Source organism: Ailuropoda melanoleuca, chromosome 2 (assembly GCF_002007445.2).
Source record: "Ailuropoda melanoleuca isolate Jingjing chromosome 2, ASM200744v2, whole genome shotgun sequence".
NCBI lineage: Eukaryota > Metazoa > Chordata > Mammalia > Carnivora > Ursidae > Ailuropoda > Ailuropoda melanoleuca.
In genome coordinates this window covers 120,598,797-120,626,595 of record NC_048219.1, presented here as the reverse complement: position 1 = coordinate 120,626,595, position 27,799 = coordinate 120,598,797, and the positions used below count along the sequence as shown (strand labels likewise).

The 27,799-nt window shown below is 44.4% G+C and overlaps 1 protein-coding gene and 1 long non-coding RNA gene across 3 annotated transcripts in view; one reads left to right on the top strand and one right to left on the bottom strand.

Moving 5' to 3' along the window:
- Window positions 1–26,894, bottom strand: part of LYPD6B (LY6/PLAUR domain containing 6B) — a 159,918-nt gene extending 133,024 nt beyond the window's left edge. The window contains exon 1 of one of the 2 annotated variants that reach the window (XM_034654553.1): window positions 26,875–26,894. The gene's annotated coding sequence lies outside the window, so the exon portion shown is untranslated. Of the gene's footprint in view, window positions 1–13,116; window positions 13,568–26,874 lie in introns of those variants that run through there. The other variant, XM_011230483.3, reaches the window with a different exon arrangement.
- LOC117801075 lies at window positions 13,368–24,549 on the top strand. Its single transcript, XR_004623463.1, has 3 exons — window positions 13,368–13,476; window positions 23,333–23,479; window positions 24,311–24,549. It is a non-coding gene; the product is annotated as an uncharacterized LOC117801075 (long non-coding RNA).
- Window positions 26,895–27,799: the final 905 nt, after the last annotated feature.

Here is a 27,799-nt window from a genome sequence, read left to right as displayed (position 1 = left end):
CCGCTCCCCCTGCTTGTGTTCCCTCTCTCGCTGGCTGTCTCTAACTCTGTCGAATAAATAAATAAAATCTTAANATAAATAAATAAATAAATTTGAAAAATAATAAAAGTCATATATTCATATATTTTGAAGTCTGAGTGTCAGGATGGGGCTATATACAGAAACAGGACCTTTCAAGAGGCACTTAAGCTAAAATAAAGTCATTAGGGTAGGCCTTAATCCCAGATAACTGGTGTCCTTATAAGAGGAAGAATTTGGACAGACCCCAAGGAAAGAGGACGTAAAGACAGACGACAGCCATCTATAAGCCAAGGACAGAGGTGCCAGAGGAAGCCACCCCGTTGACACTTTGATCTCCGAATTCTAGTCTCCAGAACTGTGAGAAAATAAATTTGTTTGTCCACCCAGTGCCAGTCTCTGGTCCTTTGTTATGGCAGCCTGAGAAAACTGCTACATTTCCCCATATAAAAAATAATAATAATAAGGCAATCCTTTGTCACTTAACACCTTAAGACAGTGTACCATGTCCTACTTCTGAAAGGAGAACAGTCATTTTTAAGCAGGCTCCGCACCCAGCCTGGAGCCTCTGAGATCAAGACCTGAGCTGAGATCAAGAGGCAGCTGCTTAACCGGCTGAGCCACCCGGGGGCCCCAGTCTCATTCAGAATGGGCACTCTGGAGTACGACCGAAACAAGGACGGCGAGAAGGAAGCACGAGATTCTATACTTCCCACGTTGTCATACCTGGAAGCTCATGGCATCACTACCGCTTATCTCCTGAGGCTCTTTCCCCCTCCAGGGCCTGGAGGGACAGAGCGCAACGTGTGCAGGGGAGCGCTGCCAGAGAGCCCAGGATTCACCAGCCCCAAACCAACCTTGCCTTTCCGTCAGGCAGAGAGCCAGGAGGCTCCTTCCCATTTTCTAGATGAAGCTGGCTTTGGCTTTATTGTTACTGAATGTGCGCGAATATGGGTAGGCTGTTTTACACTGGGGAAGTGTTCATGTGCGTGGGGGTGGGAAGTATATTCCGGAAGCATCTCATTTTGGAAGAAAAAAAAGGGGCTGCATGCCACTCTGGTTGACACACTTCAGCTAAGGTGTCTCCATGCATTGAAACAGCCCAGGCACTGCCCCTAAGAACAGCTTCCTAGCAGCGTCCTGGATTTTGATGCAGTTGTTTTTAATGGACCTTTCTCCTGCTGCCTGCATTAACCGCGAGAGGCACGGAGAGCCTAACTTCCTCTTTGGGGGGATCCCAGTCCTCACTGATGAGCCTTTTGAACAGAGCTACCTTCCTATCCTCTCCCACAGGCTTCTCCTCTTTCTTCTTCCATGACAAAAAAAACAAAACAAAACAAAACAAAACACCATGTTGAAGGAAGGATAATGCTTCCAATCAGAAAAAGACTTAAGTCACCTTAACACAAAAGTTACCAGATGTAATCCTCACTCTCCTCTTGGCTTTGGCAATTCTCAGCTCAAAGCTCTTCTTAGGGTCCACAATTTTATAACTGCCCCGAACAAAGCTGATTATTAAAGAGAACTAACCCCTCCCCCCACACACATATACACCCCATTGCTGGAACATTCGAAATACTTCTAAACACACCAGTTTGTAAGCCAGTTGCCTATAGTTAACAAATTACTTGAAAGGGCTCCACTCTGATACACGCAGAATTTGTCAGTTAACAAAATGTACGTCCTTCAACATGGAGGATATGCAGAGTATCAAAAAGAACCATGGCCATAATAGCTTATAATGTATTTGATATATAAAAACCACAAATCTATAGTGATATTCACAAAAAGGGTGAGTGAGGAAAATTCTTTAAAGAATGCCAGCAGGTCAATATCAAAGCACCAAAAGAATTACAAAACCTCCGTTTTGCAACTCCAGCATGATAGCTTGAGGCAGGGATCAAAGGAAGCTCAAAACTTGGTTGAACAGTTGTTAGAAAACAAGATATTTGCACTTTGCCAAAAACCACCCCACAAATTCTTACTAATTGCAAAGGAAAAACATGCTTTTGCAGTAGAAAGATCTGGCAGTGCCTCATCAGTAATACGGAGACAGCAGGACACTCTACACTAGGGAAATTCACAGCACCACTCACCACGTAGTTTGGGCAAAAATGTTTGCTATGGTCTAAATGTCTGTGTCTCCCAAAATTCCTGTATTAAAATCCCAACTCCCAACGTGTTAGTTACTAGGTGGTGGAGGCTTGGGGATGCGATTAGGTCAGGAGGGTAGAGCTAATCCCATGAATGAATGAGTGAAAAAAACAAAAACAAAAACCAACCCCCACCCCCCCCAAAGCTCCCTACTCCTTCCGCCACGTGAAGCTACAAGGAGAAGTCTGCAAAGCGGAAGAGGAGCCTCACCCAACCATGCTGGCTCCCTGACCCTGGACTTCCAGCCTCCAGACCCGTGAGAAATAAATTCTTGTTTATAAGCCACCCAGTCTATGGAATTGTTGTTGTAACAGCGTGAATGGACCAAGACAATGTTGAACCTGACTTTATTCCCATTTCTAGACTTAACTTCCAGTTTAAGGAAATATATAAGATAGAATATGCACATAACACCTGAGGAAACCATCAAGAAACCATAATGTAGGACATACTCTAAGAGAACTAGCCTAGACTCCCCAGAATGTTACAGAAGGTGATGTGCGGGATGTTCTAAGGGAGACTAGGGAGACATAACAAATGCAATGAATGCAACTTGATTAGACCCTAATGTTAAAAAAAAACCTCTACGACATTTTTGAATAAGCAGGGAAATTGGAAATATATAATAAAACAATCACTGTTCATTTGCTTAGATGTAGTATCACATTCTGGTACTGAAGGGAAAAGGTCCCTACTCTTAGAAGATGCTTTCTGAAGTATTTAGGGATGAAGTGCTCTGATGTCTGAAACAGTCCAAGGTCTCCAGACTCTAGCCTGGACATAGGGGTGTCTGCGCTGGCTTCGTTATCTGACCCCTGCCCCATGTGCTGGCATCGGGTTTCCCTCATGGAGCCACTCAGGTGCACCCAGGCGAGCAGAGAGGAAGCGGTTCCACACCCTGGATTCCTTATTTCCTCCAGGTAACGAGGTAGAAAGGGAGGCCTGAATAATGGCTGTACCCAGCCAGGTTCCCCTGACAAGCTTTTCCAGCTGCCTAACTACATGGTAATTATTAACCACACAATGGAGGTCTGCCACCCTGGGCCTTCTGGGGGAGCAAGGAAAATCCCAAATCATTTCCAGTAACAAAGATAACCCCAGTTCTTGAGTGCTTACTATGCACCAGGCACCCCTTCTAAGTGCCTGACACGTACCATAATGGACGGAATTCCAGATGTGGTCAATCTTTAGCATACCATCACGTTCTACAATCAACTACTGACTGAAACCCCACTGCCAGCCAAGGCTAAGAAGTAATTTGTGATATTATTCACATTCAAAGAAGGTGACTCAGTCATCTTCACTTGAAAAAATGGTAACTGGTACTGGGGGCAGAAGGACGTTCACCCTTTCTCCCCTAAAAACCATTAATGCAAATCACCCCTCCGATTCTTGCCTGTCTAGGCATCCATAATCATTTATCATCAGAAAGAATGTACCACAATTAAAATCCCAGCTTGCTTCCTGACGTCTACCACAGCAATCAAAGCAAGAGAAGCAAAGGTCTATTATTTCAGCCAGTCATTCCTTCCGGCCATCGCTAATCGGGCCATCGCTCATCAGCCACTTGCATTGCTCGCAGCTCTTCACACATTAGTGGTAGAGAATTCAGACAACTAGAACAGATGCTCCCCTCCTTAAAGTTACTGCAGATAGTTATTAACAAGGTAAAATTAAGCTTCAAATACACCATGGGGAGAGAATAAAGAGGAAAAAAGACCTTCAAACACCAAGGAAGCTAGGCAGGCATTCGAATCTTCAAGGGCAGCAGCTGAATTACATGAACACGTACCCAAAAGCGTGGCTAACCCATTCAGCAGGTGACTGCGCTTCTTACACCCACGGTAACTAGCTAGAAGACGGTCACTTCTTCCTAACAGGAAGGCTACGCTGGAAAATCCTACAGCCACTGGAACTGAAGAGGACCAGAATGTGCCACCCCAAAACAGGACCACACGAGTGCAGGACTTGCCACCCAAAGCATGCCATTTAGGGTGTAGGGACTGGACAGCTTGAGCCCTACGCACTTGAAAACCAGCAAATGCAGGGAGAGGCAGTCTTTGAACTCCCCTATCTGCCTAAAGACACATCCTCCATGAGGAGCTTAATTACCATAAAGACCCTCCCGGGAGTTTCAGCCACCAGGGAAGATGGCTCCCGTCAGGGGAAAGAGGACTAGAAGCCCACAGCACACCCAGACAGACTTTGTCACAAACTGTCCTACTTCTCCTCTGTTCTTCTGAGGGCCCTTTCTTTTTTTTTTCTTTTAAAGATTTTATTTATTTGACAGAGACAGAGAGACAGCCAGCGAGAGAGGGAACACAGCAGGGGAGTGGGAGAGGAAGAAGCAGGCTCCCAGCGGAAGAGCCTGACGTTGGGCTCCTTGGGCTCGATCCCAGGACTCCGGGATCACGCCCTGAGCTGAAGGCAGACACTTAACTACTGAGCCACCCAGGTGCCCCCTGAGGGCCCTTTCTTTCATCTTCCCTAAAAATCATCTGCTCTCCCCTAGGAGGCCTACATCCCACTCCCATTTCCCTGAGAAGATGGTATTTAATCCTGAATTCAAACCGCCTCAAGGAGTTATTTTTCCTTCAGTGTCTCTCATGTTTACCTGAGGTATACATGTTAATAAACTGCTGTTTTTCTCTTGTTACTCTTTTATTAAGGTTCTCAGCCAAGAACTCAGAAGAGTAGAGGAAAAACTCTATTTCCTCCCCTATAAAATAAATGGTCATCCCTAGAGGACACAACATGGCTAAATCTCATAATAGTGGCCAAAGCAGCCAGGAAATGAAAAAGTACATACTGTGACTATATAAAGTAAGTACCTGATTTAAAGTATTTTTTTAATTTTAAATATATTTCTAAGTATGTATATAAATAAAATTCAAACCAAGTAAGAATAACTAATGCTGTTAGAATTTAAAATAATTATTTTTGGAGAGAAGACTAGTGAATAGGAAGGGGCACCAGGGGCAGGGAGTGTCTCTGGGTGACGGGGACACAGGGATGTTCAGTGTGTGAAAGTTCATGGAACTGCACTCTTCTCTGCACTTTTCCATTTGCAGGTTATACTTCAATAACAAGTTTAATTAAAAATATGAAGACAAAGGCTTTTTAACAAGTGTGAGGTGATCCTGCATTGCGGTTATTATAAAAAGGACAAGAAATAACAAGTGTTGGCAAGGATGTGGAGAAAAGGGAACCCTTGTGCTGTCTTGGGAATGTTAATTGGTGCAGCCACTATGAAAAACACTATGGAGGTTCCTCAAAAAATTAAAAATAGAAGTACCCTATGATCCAGCAATTCCACTGCTATTTATCCAAAGAAAATGAAAACACGAACTCAAAATGATATATACCTCCCCATGTTCATTGTAGTATTATTTACAATGACCAGGACAGGAAAACCACCTCAGTGTCCATCAACAGGTGAATGCACAAAGAAAATGTGGTATATATTTTTATATATAACAATAATATTCAGCCATAAAAAAGAATGAAAACATGCCATTTGCAACAACGTGGATTGACCCTGAGGGCATGATGCTAAGTGAAACAAGTCAGACAAAGAAAGACAAATACCGTATGATTTCATTTATACGTGGAATTTAAAAAACAGAAAACCAAGTTCACAGATACAGAGAAGAGATCTGTGGTTGTCAGAAGCCAGGGGTGAGTGGTGGGGGAAAAGGAGTACAGGGAATCAAAAGGCACAAACATCTAGTTATAAAATACACAGTCATGGAGATGTAATACACAGCATGAGGACTATAAACTTCAAAAGTTTCGATCACAAGAAAAAAATTCCGTAACTATATGTAGTGAATACTAACTAGACTTGGGATCATTTTGCAATCTATACAAATATCAAATCATTATGTTGTCCATCTAAAACTAACTTAATGTTATAGGTCAGGGATATCTCAAAAAATGTAAAAAAATAGGAAGACAACTGAGTACTCCCTCCACCAAGAGATGGGGATTCTGTAACACCCCCAGAGACAGCGGTTACATAAAGCCATCCACTTAAAGCAAGTGAGAGCTCAAGGCACAGAGGAGCCAACGTCACAGCCTGTATGTAAAGTGTAATGAGACCCAGTCCCGGCAATAGCTGTACAGATAACTCTGTGGGCATTAGCAAGAATCGCGGGGCGGGGGGGCAGGTAATTACCAAGGCCTTTGATCCTCTATTCTATCTTCTATCTTGGACGTCAAAGAAGCCAGAGAACAATCGGGGCCCAGCAGAGCTCTGGCAGAGGCCGCCCTGTCTTCATCTGTCTACAGCCACAGACCCAGACCCTGCACTTTGCACAGTAGCAGCTGGATTCAGGAAGAGACTAGAGGTTACTAACATCCTGATATAAAAACATCCTGATTAAATCAAGACTCCACGGATGTTAACTTCAGTCTGGTCTTTTTAAACAGGATCCCAATCAGACAGCAAATATATGTGTCCCAGGTTGGCATTTTCCCTAATATACCGGATTCTTAAAAAGGAAGAACAGAGAACTTGAGAGAAATAACACAGCCTGCTACTTCAGACCTCCCAGTCCTATTTGACCTTCTTGCCTAATGTTATGGGTTGAATGGTGTCTCCTCTCCCCCGAAAATTCATATGTTGAAGTCCTAACACTTAATACCTCAGAATGTGACCTTCTTGGAAATAGAGTCATTGTAGATGGGACTAGTTAAGATGAAGTCCTTCTGGAGTAGGCTGGGTCTTATTCCAACATGACTGGTGTCCATATGAAAAGGGTAAGTTTGGACACAGACACAGACACACACACAAACACACACACACCCAGAGAGAACCTTGTGTGAATACTGGAATTACACTGTCTCAGGAAGTACCATAAGCTGGGGAAGAGACCTCGAACAGATCCTTGGTGCCTTCGAAGGGGACAGGGGCTTGCTGACACCTACATGTCACACTTCCAGCCTCCCAGCGGGGAGCAGACACATTGCCGTTGTTTAAGCCACTCCACTGTGTCAGTTGTGAGGACAGCCCTAGCAAATGAATTCATCTCTTCAGCCCAGGCCTGGCAAAGTCAGCTAACGGGGCAGTTCTGGCTTTATCTTGGAAAGGAAGAAACAAGTAGAGAGAAAGTAGATGGCTTTAAGACACAAAGCCCTCACTAGAATTCAGAAAGCAAGAAAAAAAGGTCTGCGGCAAGAAGTTGTGAGAAGTCAAAGCATGAAAGAAATGACAAAATCTCCTTCCCTGGGAGCCTGCTAACTCCTCCGGGATGGCTTAGGATGGCTCTGTCTAAAGAGAAAAGTGGCTAGAGTATGTCCCTGAGGGTGTCTCCTAGTTCTACTAATCTCAGCCACCTCTAGCCCACCCTCCCCCCAGACTCCTAATGCCCACTGCAGGAATGAATGATTTTCCAAAGGCCTAAATCTACTAAAAAGAATGTAGCTACTCAAAATGAGGCAAGAAGAAAGGAATATGAATAGAAATGGCATTTTAATAAGGAATAAAACTTTAAGGGAGGCTAGTTCAGACTCACCTCTGAACTGTAATATGGAATTATCTACAAGGTCTTCCATAAACATCCGTCTAGCAAAAACCTTGCACAATGGTGTCCATTTCAAGTGCCGCCATAGAAAATAGAAATGAACCTCTAAAAGCAGTCAGTGTTAGGGTGGGCCTCATGAATTGATCTCTGGTATGTGCCAGCTATGGCCAAAGTCCAAATTACAGCAAATATCAGTAATATCTAGATTAAATTTAGTATTAGCTACAACAATATGGTTAAGTTTATGAAATGGCAACCTACTCACAGAAGAAATACTGAGCACCTGTACATGCCAGATACCAGTCCTTGTGCTGAAAATCAGACCTGGGGATGAATGAAAGACCCCAGCCTTGTCCCCACAGGGCTCAGCATGGAGCTCACAAAGTGGAGTTCCAAGGTATCCCACACAGTCGTAATACTTCCTGGTCTTTAAAGGTGAAAATTTAGTGACAACTAGCTTAGAAATTTCTATTTGTTCTTCTGAATTTTAAAACTAGTCCACTCCCAGGACTATCCTTGAAACGAGTACCGAAGGCTGGGCTCCAGGCTCCTCTCAGGTATAATGTATAGGAGTGGTGCCCTTAGTGTGTGTGCCAGCCTTGGAAGCAGACCGATCGGTAGCTTGAGAAAACCAAAGTCACTGATCTCATCCCCAGAAGGACCCCGGTAACTTCCACATTTCATATCATTGGTTTACAGAAAGGAATTATGGCCTCTGACACAGAGAGAGGATAGGGGCAGAGCATTTCATGAACAGAGAGGGAAGCAAAGGCCAATAAAAATGAAGATCTGTTTACAGCAGTAAACAGGCCTCTCTATCCAGGCATCGTGGCACCTGGGGTGGGGATAGGCAGAAGGCAGGGGGGCAAGGGCAGGGCAACATTCCCTCCTAAATATGGCATTCCCTCAGTCCTTTGAGGATGCTCTTCTGGCCTGACATTTGGCAGTATGACAGACATTTTCCAGACCCNAACAGGCCTCTCTATCCAGGCATCGTGGCACCTGGGGTGGGGATAGGCAGAAGGCAGGGGGGCAAGGGCAGGGCAACATTCCCTCCTAAATATGGCATTCCCTCAGTCCTTTGAGGATGCTCTTCTGGCCTGACATTTGGCAGTATGACAGACATTTTCCAGACCAGGCAAACTAGTAGTGTTTCCAGTCACATCCCTGTGAATTCTAGAATTGCCCTTTCCTGTTTAGGAAGGACTGAAGAGTTCAGAAACAGCCTCTCAGACCACCAGCCACCGCTGAAGGAGCAAGGGCTCCGTGTTAGCCCCAGGCTACACCACTGGGACTGGCTGCCCATCCCACCCCCTCCTCCCTCAGTGACACCTGATCACTTTCGGCAAATGACAAGCTGAAAGGTAGAGGCCAGGGTGATTAACCCCAGTTTTCCATTATTAAATTTGCAATGTATCCACTAAAGAGATACCCAGCACTTGGAGGAGAGGGGTGTTCATTTTTCACTGTGGCACAGGTAAGCTCGAAACCAGGGCAATTATATCTGCATGTGTTCATTCCAATATGCTCAGCTCACCGACTTTAAAGATACACGAAAGCCACTCCCCGCAAATCATTTTAAAAACAGCCCTTTGGGGGCGCCTGGGTGGCACAGCGGTTAAGCGTTTGCCTTCGGCTCAGGGCGTGATCCCGGCGTTATGGGATCAAGCCCCACATCAGGCTTCTCCGCTATGAGCCTGCTTCTTCCTCTCCCACTCCCCCTGCTTGTGTTCCCTCTCTCGCTGGCTGTCTCTATCTCTGTCGAATAAATAAATAAAATCTTTTAAAAAATAAATATAAACAGCCCTTTGAAAGGNCTCCCCCTGCTTGTGTTCCCTCTCTCGCTGGCTGTCTCTATGTCGAATAAATAAATAAAATCTTTTAAAAAATAAATAAATAAAAACAGCCCTTTGAAAAACTATTCCAGCAGAGTCCTAGGGAAAACTTATTTTTAAAGTTACCACTTCTTACTATATACCACATTGTCTTAAAAAAAAAAAAAGTGTTACAGAAATACAATGGTTTCCTAATACAAAGGGCATGTATTTTTCAAAGTTAATCTATTATGTCCAGATGGCTATTTAAGCCACACCAGAAACCAAAGCCCTCACTTTCAGGGGTGTGGGGAAGCTGGTAAATTACCCTGCTCTCCAGAGCTTCTGGCAGACATCCCTAGGGGCAGCTCATGCTCCCAGAGCACCCCCAGTACAATTTTTTGCCTTACTATTTCAAGATTGCAAGGAACTTCCAGGGAATTAAAAATGAGCTGTCAGAGCCTCCTGTGGCATTTAACAGACACTGGTCACTAAGCCGTCCATGGCCATCCATTCCAGCCAGCGGCTTGGCCATCTATAGCCAGAGGCACAGACTGTCCTCGCCCCAAATTACAAATGCCTCCAGCGCATATATGGGGGCGGAGGAGACCTGCAAACTACGAAAAGCCTAGGTCAGGAATGTTCTCACTTCTCCCTGTTAACAGTTTCTTCCTCCTCCCTCCTCCCCACATAACTAACTCCAACCCCAGCATAGTTTCTTAGGCTACGTTCTAAGGAATGTATAAGAATGCCTTGAACAACTCGGATTTTAAACATTCATGATAATATCTTCCACGGAATAATGATACTCAAGTTTTCTGTCCCGTTACAACTCGATTTTTTTTTTTTTTTTTAATTAGAGTGGGGCAGGGGGCTGGGTGGCTCAGTTGGTTAAGCAGCCAACTCTTGATTTCAGCTCAGGTTGTCATCTCAGGGTCCTGGGATGGAGGCCTGGATCAGGCTCCATACTTAAAAGAGTCTGCTTGAGGATTCTCTCTCCTTCTCCCTCCTCCACCTCCTCCTTTTCCTCTGCCCCTCCACAGTGCACAGGTGAGAGCACACGTGGGCACTCTCTAAATCTTTAAAAAAAATAATAAAATTAGAGTGAGGATTTTTTTATTCTACTTTTTCAGGTAGTACATCCTCACTGTAGTCTATTTATTAGATCCAGAACAGTCTTTAAAAAATTCCCATCACACTGGGTAGTAAGGAGGGCACGTATTGCATGGTGCACTGGGTGTTATACGCAACTAATGAAGCATCACTTTACATCGGAATCCGGGGATGTACTGTATGGTGACTAACATGATATAATAAAAAATCATTAAAAAAAATTCCCACACAATACCTAATTAGATCATACCTAATTTAGATCATAATTATAGTAGCTATAAAATGTCCTTCCTATGGATATAGAAGGATTTACTTATCCATCCCCTCATTAGACAACTCATTTTCCATATTTATTATAAATTACACTTTAAAGAACATCTTTGTGCTTTTTTTTGTTTTTTAAATTTCAGACATTCCTTGAAAATAGATTTCTAGAGTTAGAATTAGCCCAGGTTTGAGTGATTAGCCAAATGAGCAAATAATTTTAAAGTTATCAGTAACAGACTGCCAGAAGGGTTCGCATGCATTTCAGGGTGAAATCCTGACATTTTACTTTCCCATATTCAAAACCCATTCTTCCTTAGAATCCCTTCCTCTCCTGGACTTGCCCCTCCCTTCAGCTTCCTTCCACCTTCTGCAAAACTGGCCCCACCTCCTGGGCTTAGCTGTCTCACCTGGAAGAGGGTCAGGCTTTGTTCTTGTTTGCTTTTGTTTCTGCCCATTTCCACTCCTCCAACTCCGCCACAACACTCCCCAAAAAGTATTCCATTAGCATTGATTAAATGGATACATGTAAATTACATATATATTTCACCTGCTTTTTAGAATATAAATCCTTTAGTGATTAGAAGCATTTAATTATAAAAATGTGGTCTTGGGACCTACTTTCTAATTTCCTTTTTGTAAAATTTTTCTCAAGTTCCAGTCATAGCCACATTGTTTGCACTAGTTTCCAGGTTCATCCATCATAGGGCTTTCAATAATTTCTGCCCTCTATTTCTCTACTCACACAGAACAAACAAGTTTCCTTCTTTCTTTCCTCTGGTAACGTGGGTTGCCTTGAGGAAGAAAGTGACCCACTGGAGGAGGTGAGCCAGAGAGTTTCACTGAACATTCTTTTGCAGCTTTTAAATGTTAAGCCATGGGAGTGATTACCTATTCAGAAAACAAATTGTATTTCAAAATTTAAAGCATTTCATAGGAGATTCTGGAAGCTCAATAAATGTTTTAATCCCTTCCCAGGAAAGTAAGTGGGAGGCTCAGGAGACCACTTACCTTAAATAACTGAGCATTTTTCTTCAAAGAGGGAATATCTCTTAGTTCAACCACCTTCTTGGACCATGCCAATGTTACATTTTTATTATAACAACATTTTTCAACCCAATTACTCTTCTCCAGCTCTGGAAGGACCCCATAGCACACCTTGATTCAAAAAAAGCTATGTGCACCCTAGTAACTCGGGTCCTACTGCTGGGAACAGGGATCAAAGCAGAGAACTTTCTATCACCTCAACCTCTGATCTGTAAACTTGAGAATCGGGCCTATTTGCACTATCATTGTTCTTATGAACATCATGCAAGCTGGTGTTTTAGATCTGTTTAGAAGCCAACTGCAGCTGAAATCAGAAACCAAAGGCAGGAATGGGGGAGAATGTGTGTGACCGTGTGTGTGCTCCTGGGTGTGTCCTCATAGGAGTGACCCCACCGCTGACCTTTAGAGTAAACATTAACCTGACCCATACTGACCCCGCCCCCCGGCCCCCTCACAGGCACGGGCTCCACAGCAAACACATTCTTCTGTAACTTGGTCCTGACTCAGCTCTAGGACGCTCTGAAAGTGCTCATGGCTTTTGCAACTTCTGAATTGATATTCATCCGTAAACCCTTAAATGCTTGTTTGGGCCCTAATTGTCGCTGCATCACCATCCTGTTGATGCTTTCTTCCCCATATCCCTCACTTCCGCCCCCCTCCTTCACCCACACTGCAGTCACCCTGGTCTGGATCTTCAGCCCCCACTCCAGGGCCCCATCCTGTCGCTTGCAGGTATAGCCTATGCTTAGAACGGAGTAAGGTGAAGGGTCAAAGACAGAAAAACCCACATCGTCGCCTGGCCTCAAGGAGCTAGGACAGCAGCCCAGCTGCTGTGTCTGAAGAAGCGGAGTCAGGCATGCTGAGTTCCAGTCTCAGTCTCGCGTCTGCTAATTAAGAAGACAAGGCAATGATAGGGAGAGAACCAAATAACACAGGGTAGAGTAGGGAGGCTCCAGCAGCACGGGGGATCTTCCTAACTCTCTACAGACCCCTCCCCCGTCAAAACCACAGACACAGCCCAGAACCAGCACGAACTCCCAGCAACACAGGCGTGGGCCTGGTGGAGTGAATGGCCAGAATGAGGCCCAGCCAAGGACCCTACCAAGAGGGCTGCGGTTCCAGCAGGAATGTCCGTGCCAAGCAGGAAATGCAAAAAACTCAGAATTATGGGCCAAAAATACCTTGCGAGGGTTGTGGCGAGAATATCATCCTGCTCACGTCGGTGCTCTCGCCCACGGCTTGGGCTTGCGTGGCTGGCTTCTGACCTGCTAGGGCGGTGCCCACGCCAGCAACGGGCTGGGCTCTGAGAGCCCCTGAGCCGGGCCTGCCGGTTAAAAGCAGGAGGAGCTCCAGCTGCCCAGGGCCGCAGAAAGTAGTTACAGCTGCCAAAGGGCCCCTCGCCTGACTCCAAACTCTCACGAGCGCCTCCTGCATCACAGCTCGAGAAAAAGCAATGGTAACTGGGCAGGCATTGCCTCTAAAGCCATTCTCCTCCCTGCTTAGTGTTCTGTAGCCGCTCTGATGTTCCTTGAACAAATCAGGTAAGTTGCCACCCCAGGACCTTGGTTCCCTCTGCCTAGAAGGCTCTTCCATAGTTACCCTTACAGCTCTTTTCTCTCTCCTCCACTCTTCACTCAAATGCCTCAGTTAGCCTTCACTGGCCACCCTATTTAAAATTACAAATCCCCTCCTCCAGCACCTCAGCACTTTTTCCTTTTCCTGCCTTTATTTTTTTAAGTGGGGGAGGGGGAGAGGGAGAGAGAGAATGTTAAGCAGACCCCACGTCCGGCGCGGAGCCCAATGTGGGCCTCAATCCCACAACCCTGAGATGGTGACCTGAGCCAAAATCAAGAGTCAGACGCCCAACCGACTGAGCCCCCCAGGTACCCCTCTTTATTTTTCTTCCAAGCACTTATCACACTGACATTCTGTATGTTTTACCGATGTATTTGTTTATTGTCTCCTTTGCCAGAAGCACGTGTGCTGAGAGTCTAGGAAAACGAAAAGAACTTTCAAGAGAGAAAAATGATATTACAAGCAAAAACTACAAATGCCCATTATGCCCTCTTCCTTCTTTGCATTACTCAGCCATTCCCGATTTTAAGATGTAGATTGAGAGACGTCCCTCTTCAAGTTCCCCTTCATGTGTTTCTGCTTCCCTGGTCCCCCCTTTCTCCAAACTCCCACAGCACTGTCTATTTATGCAAAACTTCACTCTAAACCAGTAGCACCTGCATCACTGGGTGACTGGAGGAGAAGATGAGTGAGTTCGTGGTTAGAAAAGCTCCAAGACAGCACTTGGTGCTATTAATTACCCAGTAAATCATCGCCATCTTTATCATTTAGCATATGTATCCTGTCGCATATACTGAGTAAAGTCTTACTTCTACAGCTAGATGATAAGCAAACTGAGGGCAGAGATCTTATTCTGTATTTTGAAATCTCCCAGAGTACTTAACCCGGTTTCTAATAATTATTTGTCAACTGGTTGAAAACGAAGGATTTCCACTTTTAAAGATCTGTTTGAAACCCCTCCGAACCTCTATTTAAACAGTGATTCTAATCCTTTACCTCTTCCAGGACTGACCTGGTGTGTAAATACAGCAAATCCTTGAAAATGGCATTTATAATAGGAACTTTGCTATTCCATGAATAGCAAAGCCAAAATACTACATGAAAGATCAAACAAATATTGACTCAAAAGAATTTTCCCCAAGGCAACTGTTATAGTCTTATCTTGAATAGAATGTTTGCAGTTAATTAAGTACTGCTGTGGTCTCAGCAAAATCCCAGGCAGACCCTGCCAGACTAAGTTTTATGTTCCCATCATCTTATCACTATTTACAAGTCCCTCTCCCCACACCCCCTCACCTCTCACTACCGCTAATGCTGTGTGTGGGATTAAGTGATAAGTAAGTCATACACATTTTATCCGTGGACAAAAGATAATGGAATTTCAGTGCCAAAGATTCCATTTACCTATCTCACAGCAAATACGCTCTGTCTTTACCCTCCCAGAAATCCATCAGGCTGCATCTATTACTACCTGTTGACTTCTTAGAAATGTATGAAACAGTAGACCCGTGTAGAGACGGGGCATTCACTGGTTTCACGGAACGTGCCTCTCTACACCAAATACTGACGAGAGTTCACCAACCGTGAAACCTGCTAGCGCCCATGAGCCTCAAAATTCACCTCAAACTCAGACTTCTGTGCAGGGACTGGGCTGATTGCTAGCTTACACTGGGTTGTCTTAAATGTGGAGGAGGTCAGTTATGATGGGGAGAAGCCAACAAAAGTCATTCACAACCTTCCTTCCTTCCCTCCAGCCTTATTTACCAAGTGCTTTACGTGATGACATCATAGTTCCTCCATGGGATAGGCACCATTCTATGCACTGAGAATACAGAGGAAATAAACCCTACTCATGCCCTCAGGAAAGTGATATTCTAGTCAAAGAGAGATCAACAATAAGTAAAATGTATACAGTTGACCGTTGAACTACAACAGGTTTGAACTTCTTGGGTCCACTTACATGTGGATTTTTTTCAATACAGTACAGTACTATAAATGTATTTTCTCTTCCTTATGATTTTCTTGATCTTTTCTCTAGCTTACTTTATTGTAAGAACACAGTATATAATACATGTAACATACAAAATATGTGGTAATCGACTGCTTATGCTAACAGTAAAGCTTCTGGTCAACAGTAGGCTATTAGTAGTTAAGTTTTAGGGCAGTCAGAAGTTATACATGGATTTTCAGCACAGGGCTTGGGGCTCCTAACCCCCATGTTGTTCAAGAATCAGCTGTACCGGGGTGCCTGAGTGGCTCAGCCATTAAGCGTCTGCCTTCGGCTCAGGTCATGATCTCAGGGTCCTGGGATCGAGCCCCACATTAGGCTCCCTGCTCCACAGGAAGCCTGCTTCTCCCTCTCCCACTCCCCTGCTTGTGTTCCCTCTCTCGCTGTCTCTTTCTGTCAAATAAATAAATAAAATCTTAAAAAAAAAAAAAGAATCAACTGTACCGTGTTAAATATTGATAAGCGCTAAAGAAGAGAGAACTCAAAAAATAGGGAAGCAGGATATAAAATGTTACAGGGCCAGAAGGAGGGGTGAAACTACAGAGGGGTAGCCAAGAACATCCTCAGTGAGAAGCTCGTATTTGAGTCTAAAGGGTGTGAGGGAGCCAGCCTTGCAGATAGATGAGGAAGAGCATTCAAGGCAGCATTCGATACAAAGGTCCTGTGGCAGATCACGGCTGGCATGTTGGGGGAACAGCAAGGAAGCCAGTGTGGCTGGAGCCTAACATTCACGAGGACAGATGCAAGAAATAAAATCCAAGAGGAGCAGGGACCGAGATGTATGCTTCCAAAACATATACCTCTTTATCAATCACAGAGATATCAATCACCCATTTACCAAATTTTCATATACTCAAAATGCTGCAGTGGTTATTTTTCAAAAAAAATGCTTATCGCTAGATTTTCAAAAGAACAAAAAGAAAAAAAAAGCCAACATACAAAAGAAAAGAAAAAGAAGGCCAGCATATTTGCCTGGGGAAAAAATCCCAAGTTTCCATGAATAAAAGTGAAAACTGTCTGTTGCTTCTTGTCTATAAGCTTCTATGGAACCGGGACCAAGCATCACAATAGAGAACACAGCTTAGCACCACGGGCAACTGGATGAGCAACAATGCTATAAAAAGATGTCACGCTGGTGTAAAAGAATAACATGCAGAATTACAGGAGACGGGAGCATTGAAATTTACCACAGGGACATTTTTTGAAATGTTGCAATGCCCCAAAAGTCTTTGTAAATTTGAATGCCAAGCTGGCTAATGCAATATCCAGACCACACATTCTTCCTGCCCAACCAGCTTCTCAACATGAGTAAGATGCTATCAGCCAGGATCTGCAACACAGCAGGGTTTGGGGTGGTACCTCATGCTCTGCTATCCTCCAGTTCCATTCAGTGCTAATCAACCAGTTTCATGCATCATGTCAACAGTTTCCAATAAACAAACACCCATGCATTCTAAACAGTTCAGTGCAGTGACTCCACTGTTCTTAAGAACACACAGTCTGTGTCACCCAGGCCACAAGCACAGACTACAGGGCACACTCGGAAGCCTGTGCCACAGAAAACAGCTACTACTAATGACTAGTCACAATCCTTCCCCATCAGGTTCTGCGAGGCCACGCCCACCTCCCCACCCACAAAACGGACAAACTCCTGTTGGAGGGTCATTCCAAGACTATCCTTAGTTAGAAATGACCAGAAAGAAAGAAGTCAGTGGGACTAGAGTGATCTACATAATAAAGAACTGCCAGGAAAGAAGTGACTGGAACTTCAGGAAGGTACGGAGCGGAGAAGCAACAATGAGTGTTGAGGAGAGGTGGTCTGGAACAGCGCAAGTCAGGAGAGAAGCAAGAGAATGTTTCGAGATAGCACTTAGCATTTTTAGAAATATATATTATATCCCTATTAGTGTTCTCTGAAAATGGCAAAGTCTGAAATGTGGAAATACTTGTTTGTGACTTTAGCTTCTGAACGGGGCTCCTCGGAACGGTAAAGTGCATCTAGTACTCTGAGAACAAGCAGACTTGGGGAAAGAGTTTAGTCCATGGACAGAAAAAATACAGTGAATTCTTCACTTGACAGAATACATTGTGCACCATCAAGGCCAATGGTGTATTCCAAAACACGGCATGGCCAAGATGTGACAGGGAAAATCACAGCCACATGTCCCCCGCCCTGCCTCAAACACTGAAGCCAGTTATTATACAGATGTTAAAAATCACATGACAAATTCCTCCCAAACTACCTAAAAAAGCAGCAATATGAACAAAGGTTCATTCTGTCTTACATTTTTCCACCCTTGGCGAAGAGCCCAAGTAACCAAAACCTGCTTCCTTGCAGTGGTATTCCCCAATCATCTAGAAGCTTCTACCCAGTCGACCTAAGGGGATCTCTTGGGATCATGAAATCTAACAAGTCCCTCCTTCCCCCCCCCCCAGAAGACAACCTATCAGGCAAGTTGAGAGGAGGGTAGTCACACACCTTTTAAAAGCAAAGATTTTTCTACCCACCAAGAAGTTTCTGATCAAAGAGGATTCATAAATTATATAAAATATGCCCCACCGGTGAGTAGTCAATTAAATTTGTCAGGTGCACAGAGAAGTTAATAAATTCTCCATTCTAACCATAAAATAACTATTTGAGACACTAATGATTACATCAGAATTCTGTTTAAGTTATATAAAATTTTAAAAATTAAGTGGAGAGGGGCGCCTGGGTGGCACAGCGGTTAAGCGTCTGCCTTCGGCTCAGGGCGTGATCCCGGCGTTATGGGATCGAGTCCCACATCAGGCTCTTCTGCTGTGAGCCTGCTTCTCCTCTCCCACTCCCCCTGCTTGTGTTCCCTCTCTCGCTGGCTGTCTCTATCTCTGTCGAACAAATAAATAAAATCTTAAAAAAAAATAAAAATAAAAATAAAAAAATTAAGTGGAGAAACAGAACCTATAAGTAGCATGAGAACTAAAGGCAGTGACTATCTGAGAAGATCTTCTAAAACCAAAGCAAAGACTATGAATCACTGCTTTATAACTCTGTGTAAAACCCAGACACCTGCTTGTGTAGGATGCTTTCTGTTCTGTTTTACGTCTTTTCCTATTTTCTTGATTTTCCAAAAGGCTAATATACAATGTCTACAATCAGGGAGAAAAAAAATATAAAGTTTTAAAAACCGATGAGCAGAAAAGACAGAAAAGCTACCTTTCAATTGTTACCAATAAGTGTACTGGAGGAATAAATTGCTCTGTACGTTACACTTTCCTGTATTTTCTGAAGCTTCTAGAATGAGAATGTAGTCATTTATAGTGAAAAGCAAATTTTTTTAAAGATTATATTTATTTATTTGAGAGAGAGAGAGCACACGCATGAGAGAGCACAAGTGACGCAGAGGGAGAAGCAGGCTGCCCGCTGAGCAGGGAGCCCGATGCGGGATTCCATCCCAGGCCCCTGGGACCATGACCTGAGCCGAAGGCAACTGCTTAACCGACTGAGCCACCCAGGCACCCCAAGAAGCAAAATTTAAAAAGATGTTTAAATTATTAAAATGTCAAAGGACTAAAATGTTTACTAAGGGTCAAAATGTATAAATAGAAAATATGATCGGAGGGGCGCCTGGGTGACACAGCGGTTGGGTGTCTGCCTTCGGCTCAGGGCATGATCCCGTGTTCTGGGATCGAGCCCCACATCAGGCTCTTCTGCTATGAGCCTGCTTCTTCCTCTCCCACTCCCCCTGCTTGTGTTCCCCTCTCTCGCTGGCTGTCTCTATCTCTGTCAAATAAATAAATAAATAAAAATCTTTTAAAAAAAAAAAGAAAAAAGAAAATATGGGGCGCCTGGGTGGCACAGCGGTTAAGCGTCTGCCTTCGGCTCAGGGCGTGATCCCGTGTTCTGGGATCGAGCCCCACGTCAGGCTCCTCTGCTGTGAGCCTGCTTCCCTCTCCCACTCCCCCTGCTTGTGTTCCCTCTCTCGCTGGCTGTCTCTATCTCTGTCAAATAAATAAATAAAAATAAAAAAAAAAAAAGAAAATATGATCGGGAAAAAGCTTTCACCATGGAGTAAGCTACCTTTCACAGTTCAACAATTTATGTGTTCTCTACCAGTGCTTCTCATACTCGAGCCCATTTTCTGCTGAAGTTCTTACACCACCTGGAGGGCATGTTAAAACCCAGGTGGATGTGGCCCCAGATGGTGCACGTCTAACAGGCTCTTGGGGGTACTGAGGCTGCCAGTCTGCAGACACCACTTTGAGCAGCCACGTTTGCAGCAACGGGAAGGGAGTGGAGTCCAGCCTGTGTTCTCCCAGGAAGCATAGCCAGCTCATTTGAGACGGGCAGAAGAGAAATGAGCTCAGAATTCCACCTCCTTCCAAAGTCCTAAAGCAAAGACACAGAGTCCTCTCTCTCGTCAACCCTTGGTGATTAAACACTTGCTATGTTCTTTAAAGGGGGGGTGTCAATGAAATTAAGATAATCATGATTGCAGGACCTCGCTAGAGAATTCAATGGAAGCAGCCTTTGGCAGACAGTCTCTGAACACCCTAGAATTCACAAATATACCAAATCCCTTGTTGGTAGTTTTCAACCACATCATTTCCTACCGTGATTTTGTCAGATGCCTAGGAATAGAAGGCAGTCGACGAATTCAGAATCGATCACTCACAAGGACACAAAACAAGGCAACCGTGCACTCCGTGGGCTTACCTAGCGCTTCCCGGTGACACTGAGAACACTGGAGCCCAGAGGAAGGCATGAACTTGTAAGGGGTCAGAACAGTGCCTGCCCTTTTACTCCCAGCCTCACTCTTGCAGCCTCCTCAGGGTCCATCAGGAGCTAAGAGCAGAAACCACGCTCACATACGCCACAATGCCTCAGGAAGAGACCGCAACGCCGAAGAAATGACTCAGGCCCACACCCAATATTCTTCACCTCAACAACCCGTCTAAGCGGTAGAGGGTGACCGTGCAGACTCCTGTCACCCTAAGGAAGACGGTACCTGGCCAAGAGGCCTCCGAGTTCGACGCAGTGAGAACCGCAGCAAGAAATGAACTTAATTAACCATTCAGAAGAGCACGGAGGATTCCCACCAGCCTCCACGTCCCCAGACACCACATTGCCATTTATCCCCCGACGCTGTCATTTCCTGCCCGCAGTGAACTAATTACACACAGTGGGAATTCTGGAGCTGCTGGTTCTAATGTTTATCTGCTGTTAACTTGTTGTGTGACCTCAAAGATATTTCTCTAGTGCCTTTCTTTCCTCTGCTATAAAAACAAGATAAGGGAATGACGTGCTTGACAAAGTGCCCTCACAGAATCCTACAGTCCTCGCTACCCTAGAGATGCTCACGGGGATGGTAATTAACGCGTCTCTTTCACTAAGGCCTTCGGTAAATGCGCTGACATGCTGTGGAAAGTTGTGAAAAGCATGGGATCTCAAAGGAGATTTCCTCTTCTGCTGAAACAGGTTTCAGTGGCAGATGCTACCTATAAAATTATTGATAAAAATAGTATCGAATGCGCTTCTTTGTAAATCACTGTTTCATTCACTGAGATGAATTTTTCCAGAACCATAGCTCTAACAACAGACCATGGCTTCGCAAGTAGAAGAGACATGAGGAAAATCACCTTAAATTATCTTTCCATAACCTTAACATCCAGCCCTGAAAAGTTAGTTAAGTAAAGTTGGACTGTACTTCCTCACCAATGAAATAATTTGCTACCGCTGACATACATGTTTTAGAACGCTAATTAGTAACACAGTCTGGGCATGTGAGAAAAGCTGGTTACAAAACATTCTGCAGGTAAAACAATCGGTATAATCTGATTTTGTAAATCTACGAGGGCATAAAAAATATTCAATAAATGGTAGCTATTATATTTTACACCTATTAGGGCCCCAGTCCTTTTCATATATATATATATATATATATATATATATATATATATATATCTGAGTAACCTATATATTCAAGTTATAACACATATTAAACATTAATGTGTCACAAATTTAACACAAATTTTCCCAGTCTCTTTATATAAGTTTTAAGTTTTCATATAATCAAGTCTATTTGTTTTTTTCTTCACTGGTTGCTTCTTTTGGGGTAAAACCATGAAAACTGTCATCCCTCTGCAGACCTAATAAATATTTTCTGCTAGTTTTCCTATAATTTGACTTGCGATACTCAACTCTCTGTGGAGTTTACTTGTAAGATGTGGTATGTTTGGTGGGGTCCAAAGTGATATCCTCTTATGTGCAAAGCATTTATTAAATAATCCTTCCTCATTGACTGACTTTGCAAACATTAGCACCCTGGCGTTAGATGTAGTTACGAAGCTTTCCAGCTCACTTTTTAAACAAAAAGTACAAAAACCTCCAAGTAAAAATTCAAATATATATAGTAGTTTCATAAGAAATCTCAGTAAGAGATAATAAACAAATCAAATGATCAAGCCATTTCACCTTCATTTCATGCATCGGTCAGCTAAGCAGTAGTTGCTGTATAAAATCAGGTCTTCCATTCAGAAGACGGCTCTGAGAATGTATGTGTAGGTCACTGAAGTACATAGTGGCTGAGTCACCAACTGCCGTTTGAAATCTCTGCTGATTATTGGGGAGGGGCCACTTCCTGGGTGGCGGGCAATATTATTCTAACCCCAATACACCTGAATACAATGCTCCTTGGCCTGAAAACACGAAAAGAAGTTGAAGAATTCATTGCTTAATTTAGTCAAGACTCAGAACTTTCATTTTCACTCGATTGATTCTTCCTCCAGATATGTTAGAAACCTACCACACACAGTATGTACTATATAAATTTGGACTTGTTTTTTCCATTTCTAATGTCTGCATCTTGCCATGCCCATTAAGAGATAAGCTCCGGGAAAGCAAAGGCTGTGTTTGTTGGAGAAGGAAGGAAGCAAGGAAGGAAGGAAGGACGGACTCATTTGCTGAGCCTTGCCCACAATAGACACCCAGGAAAGCCTGCCAACAAATCAACATTTTAGAGGTTCAGCCATAAATGATGGTTAAGGGGGGGAAAAATATATATATATCTATCTCACTAAATGTTTTCATCTGAATTCACCTCTCCTACTAAGTAACAGGGACAGATTTTTCCCATCAACTCACGCCCTAAAGCACAAGACATGATGATCTTTCTTTTCATTTGCATAGCTACGACTCGTCATTATCCAGCCCTATTTTTTTGACTCAACAAAATAGAATTGCACCATTAGGATTTCAGCATGTCTGTTCTTGCAGTGACTATTTTGAATTGTGCCTTTTAGAAGCAATCACTTTTAAGAAAAAAAATGTAACTTCTGAAGTATACACTTGGCTTGGTTTTAGAACCTAAGCTTTTCTGGGTTCATTTGCCTGTTGCTTTTCCACGTAGGGAAGGAGTCTGAGAGAGGTTCCTCTGGAGCAAAGCAGCTGACGAGAGTCCTCAGCCCATAATCTCTGTTTGTAATCCTCTCCACCCATAAATGGACAAGTTCTCTAGACACTGTCATCATCACCATCATCGGTGCTACAATTTACTGAGTATTTTATATATGTCAATCATACAGCTAAATGTTTTACTTGTTATTTCCATTACCAGAAAATCCTAGAATATATCTCCAACCCATATCTTTAAAAATTGCCCAATGTAATATTATACATAAGTGTAATTTTAGAGATCTTGCGTAACTTTTTAATCTAAGAAGTGACTAGATATTAAGAAGTTGGTTATTTAGTTTCATAATATACTTGCATTCTCACCCATAAAACAGAGAAGTCCAACCTACAAGAACATCTTCCTGTCCCTGGTTCTCTCTTTTAGGTTGGGGAAGAATGGATGCATTTGTCACGCAGCAAAAGGAGGCCCAAGAGGAGCGAGAGGCATTATCTTACATGTTGGCAAAGCAACCGTATTTGACTCCTCCCATCGCTGTCCCCATCCTGCTCCGCAGGAGTCTGGGAGAACAAGGTATAGTTACATGCCCGTAAATACTAACCAGGTTGCCTCTCCCTTGCTTCTTTCCCAGCATTGCCTAGGGGTATCCACTGGAGAGGCAGGCACACCTCACAGCAGGTTCCCAGGGAATAGAAAGCAAATGCCAGGGAGCCCAGGAAAAGATATATGTTCTTCCACAGTATCAAGAGAGATATCTAAAAACACATATAAACAAACACACAGTTTATTCCTGGGTTTAAACAGTAAGTCTTATCATAGCTGATCCCACCTGCCACAAACCATATTCGAGAATATCACTGCAGCCTGGGAAGTCTGAGAGAGGCTGCACAGCGTTCCCTTGCTCCTCTCCACCCTTTCTGATGGGCGTTATGGGAGAATAGGATCATTCCCATTTCCTCCCACCGAGTCTAAAGTCAAAGCCACAACAGTACATTTTCCCCTAAAATGTGCGGTCTCCTCCGAAGACTGAGGAGAAGGAATGCATTTGCAAGGCCTGGAGGTGGGCACTGGGACAAGGGCAGGAAGGTCAGCAATTGAAGCCAGGACCCCGGGGTTCAGATTGGCCCAAGCTGAGTGTTAACTCTGCCCCTCACGGAGCTCCCTCTTGGAAGCTGCCCTTGTAGGAGGCACAGGAGAGCAGCCCGTGGGACCTCGCGCTGCTGGCCCCAGTCCTTCAGCCCTCCCTGAGTGCATGCCCTTCGCCAGGGGCCTTTGCAGCTCCTCCCACGGATGGGGATCAAAGAATCCTTTGCCTCCTCATTTTGGGCTTGGCCTGTGAATGGCTTTGGCTGGAAGGAATCCAGGCAGCAGGAATTCTTGCAGGTTTCCTCTCTCCCCTTCCAGCTCTGCCCTCAGCCTGGACCCCACCTGAAGCGGACGAAAACCCAACCTGCACTCCCAGCTGGGTCACAGCTTGCAGCGCGGCGGCTCAGTCCAGCCCAGGAAGACCGGCCCAGCCCCAGAGCCAACCGCAACTGCAAGAGCCTTAATAAATAACTGCTTTTCTAAGCCACTGTGTTCTAGAGTATTTGTTTATATGGCATCATTATGGCACTAGCTAACTGATGCACGGTCTAAGGAGACTGCTCACGGAGGACACAAGAGGCCCCACCCGAAAAAAATGATAACCGAATTTTAGTAAGTGCTACTATGCACCCATTTTTGTAAGAGCTTTAGGTGAATTAACTTATTCATTCCTTACAAGAACCTATAAGACAAATAGGATTTTTGTCCCTATTTTAAAGATGAGGCAACAGAGACACAAGTTAAGTGACTTACCCACAGCCGGAAGGTGGTAAAGGCAGGACCAAACCCCAGTCCCCTGCATCCAGGGCCCTTGCCTGTAACTGCCATGCTAAACAGCCTTGCAAACCCTCCTGGCCCAAGGTGCCCTAAAAGTTAGCTGTGGCTTCCCATACCCTGGGGTGAAATCCGAACCAACTAGCACACTGGTAGAATATTCCAGGTCCTTCACAGCCTGATCCCTGCTTATCCCATCCAGGCTCCTGCTCTCTCCCCCTCACTCTGCCCTCATGGTCCGTCCCAAGCACGCTGAGCCCCTACACTTCACCAAACTCCCCAGCGACCTCGCACCTTGGACCCACCGCCTCCTGCCCCTGGAATGCCCTCCCCCTCCTTTCTGACCACTCAAGGTCATCCTCTAGGACAGTTCCTCCTGCAGAAACCACTTCCTGTCTCCAGCCAAGGGCACGTGGCTAATCATCCTGAGTGTTCTCCCAACTTCCAGGACCTTCTCCAAAAAGCACAGACCACTTTGTGCTATTACCATCTGCTTAGCCCTTTTCACACCGGGCCATCAGCGCCTTAAGGGCAAGGCCTAGGTCCTACTCATCTCTGTCACCCCAGTGTGGAACAAGGTGCCTAGTCTCATCGTGGGAACTCAATAAAAGCTTGCGAAATTAAAAAGCAGGCAAAAGGAGCAGTGACATGAGGGAGAAATGGATATGGAGACAGGAGGTTTAAATTTTCATTTTTAAATAGCAAGTCTTCATTTCTAATAAACATTAATTAAACTGCTCAACACCCCTGGGTCTCCAGCTATATGTTCTTCAATTAAAATAGTTCTTTCATGACGGCTTCCTCTGCCAAACCTTTCCTCCCAGGCTTATGTGTTCACCAGAGCGTCTTGGGACAAGTAACAAAAGGCACTATATTTGCTTGAAACAGAGGGGAAATTGAAGGCTCACTCCCTCCTGTTCACTCCCGGCAACACAAAAGGACATGTAGTCTGATTTCAAAAGAGATGGAGGAAAGTTTGTGGCAGAGGAAGGCACATTCTCAAGGAGTGAAAGGAAAAGACTCCCAAGACGGGGCACAGATAGGTGACAACTTGACGTGGGGAGAAAAGGCTTATTTAATCAGAACCAGCAAATGGCTCCTAGGAGAGGCCGGCTCTCAGAATCGCAACTTGCTGCTGACAGGTTACATTATTGCTTAGCCTCAGAGGCACCGAGCAAAGGTCCAGGGCTGGGCAACCAGACAGCACCTGTGGAGAGCTGACAAGTGCCACAAGATGGAGGCGACAGCTGCCCTCAAAATCACAGGCCACGTGCATTAGCGTGGCCCTAATCTTGGAGCCACGGGGAATCTCTATCAATAGGAGTGAAATGGTCTGCTCCTGGCGTCCGAGGCTGAAACCCTATATGCACAGATACCTTTCCCCACTGCAGCTTCGCTGTCCCTGAAGATTGGTGTTTCTGTTGCTGGTGTCTCTTGAGAAAGGCCAGAGACGCCGCCAGAATAATGGGTGTCCCTTGATCCTGGCCACATGCCCCTCGGACTGGATGTCAGAGTGGCAGATGACTGGAATGCAAGAGCCAGAATCTGATCTTTGAGATCAGGCCATCTAGGAGTTTCCAAACATTTTCTAGGGACCACTTGGTGGTTCAAACAACAGTTTACAGAAGTATAAATATGAGAGGGGAAACTGAGGCTGCTCCCTATGGGAAGCAGGGGCCAGGACCCTCAACTGTTGGTGCAGGGACAGCCTATGAGATGGCTCAGTGGAGGCTTGGGAATTTGGGTTGGACATCACAGGTTTAGGCCAAATCTGCATCTTGCGGTATGGAAGCCATGGTTCAGAGGGGTAAGGTGACCTCATCCAAGGTCACGTAGGCTGAAGGCAGAAGGACCAAGAACCGGACTCAGGTCCTGACTGCCAGAACACTCTTCCCTCTACACAATACCACCCCACCCTTTCTAGAAAGGGCCCTCTACACCCTAACCTCCCCCCTTCCCCATTAGCAAGTCCCAGAGCACTCCAGAGCTTAAACTGAGGTAAAGAGTAACTTGATGACAATATGTTTTACTGGTGCATTTATCACACACACTAGGGAAAGCTCTGCTGTTAACACCAATCCAGCCCTCCTCTCCCCACCCAAACTGACCCCCAACGTGGGAAAATCCTCAGAGGCTCTTCTGTAACCCAGAACTTCCTCAGGATCCACTCCCCCATCTCCTTTTCTGTTGCATTCTCTCCGCACTGACTCCAATGACTGCCTGCAGTGCTGTGATTCTTCAGTCTGCTGGGTTTGTCCCTACACGGTATTTGTGTCTGGTCTTAGAATGCTGCTTGCTCCACTTTCTAGTTTCATTTTAGAAGCCTGCAAGGAGAGAAGCCAACATTTAATCGTAGGGATTGGAGGGGACTGTACAAAGCGCTTACGAGGCACAAATAGAGTGGTTATTTTCCTATCTCCCTTCTGATTGAATTGGCTGCTGTATCATATGCAGTAAACAGTGTGAACCAGAAAGCAGCTCTGCATCCTTATCTATCTCAGCCCCTCACGAAATCGAAAGAAAAAACGCATTGTAATAAAAAAGGAGAAAAGGAAACCAGAACTTCCTATTTGTTTAAAAGTTAATTAAACTTGAAAGGTTTGTGGGGACAATTCATTTTCTTTTGCAGCCTAAGACCATAAGGTTTGCATTCCATTTTACCAGTGGAATGATAAAAAGTAAACTGATGTTATTTTAATTATAATAATAAATAATAAAGCTGGAATAAAAGGTTTCTTTTTAAATAGCAAAGTACAAATGGAAGCATATGTACCATGCAATTCTGACTTGACTTATAAAATAAAAACTGTAAACTTCGTTAAGGTGTGTGCCTATTTCATTGCTTTTGTCAATACCACTTTCATTCTTTTCTGGAAAGATGACTTCACGGCAAGCATAAAGGTAGGACTTTATATGCATCCTAATGAATCTCCCGAATTGACAAGATTAAAATGGGATACGCTCTTTACAAAGAAAATTCGAAGTACAATGAAACAGAGCAGGAGGCCTCCTGCAATCTCTCTGGATAACTCG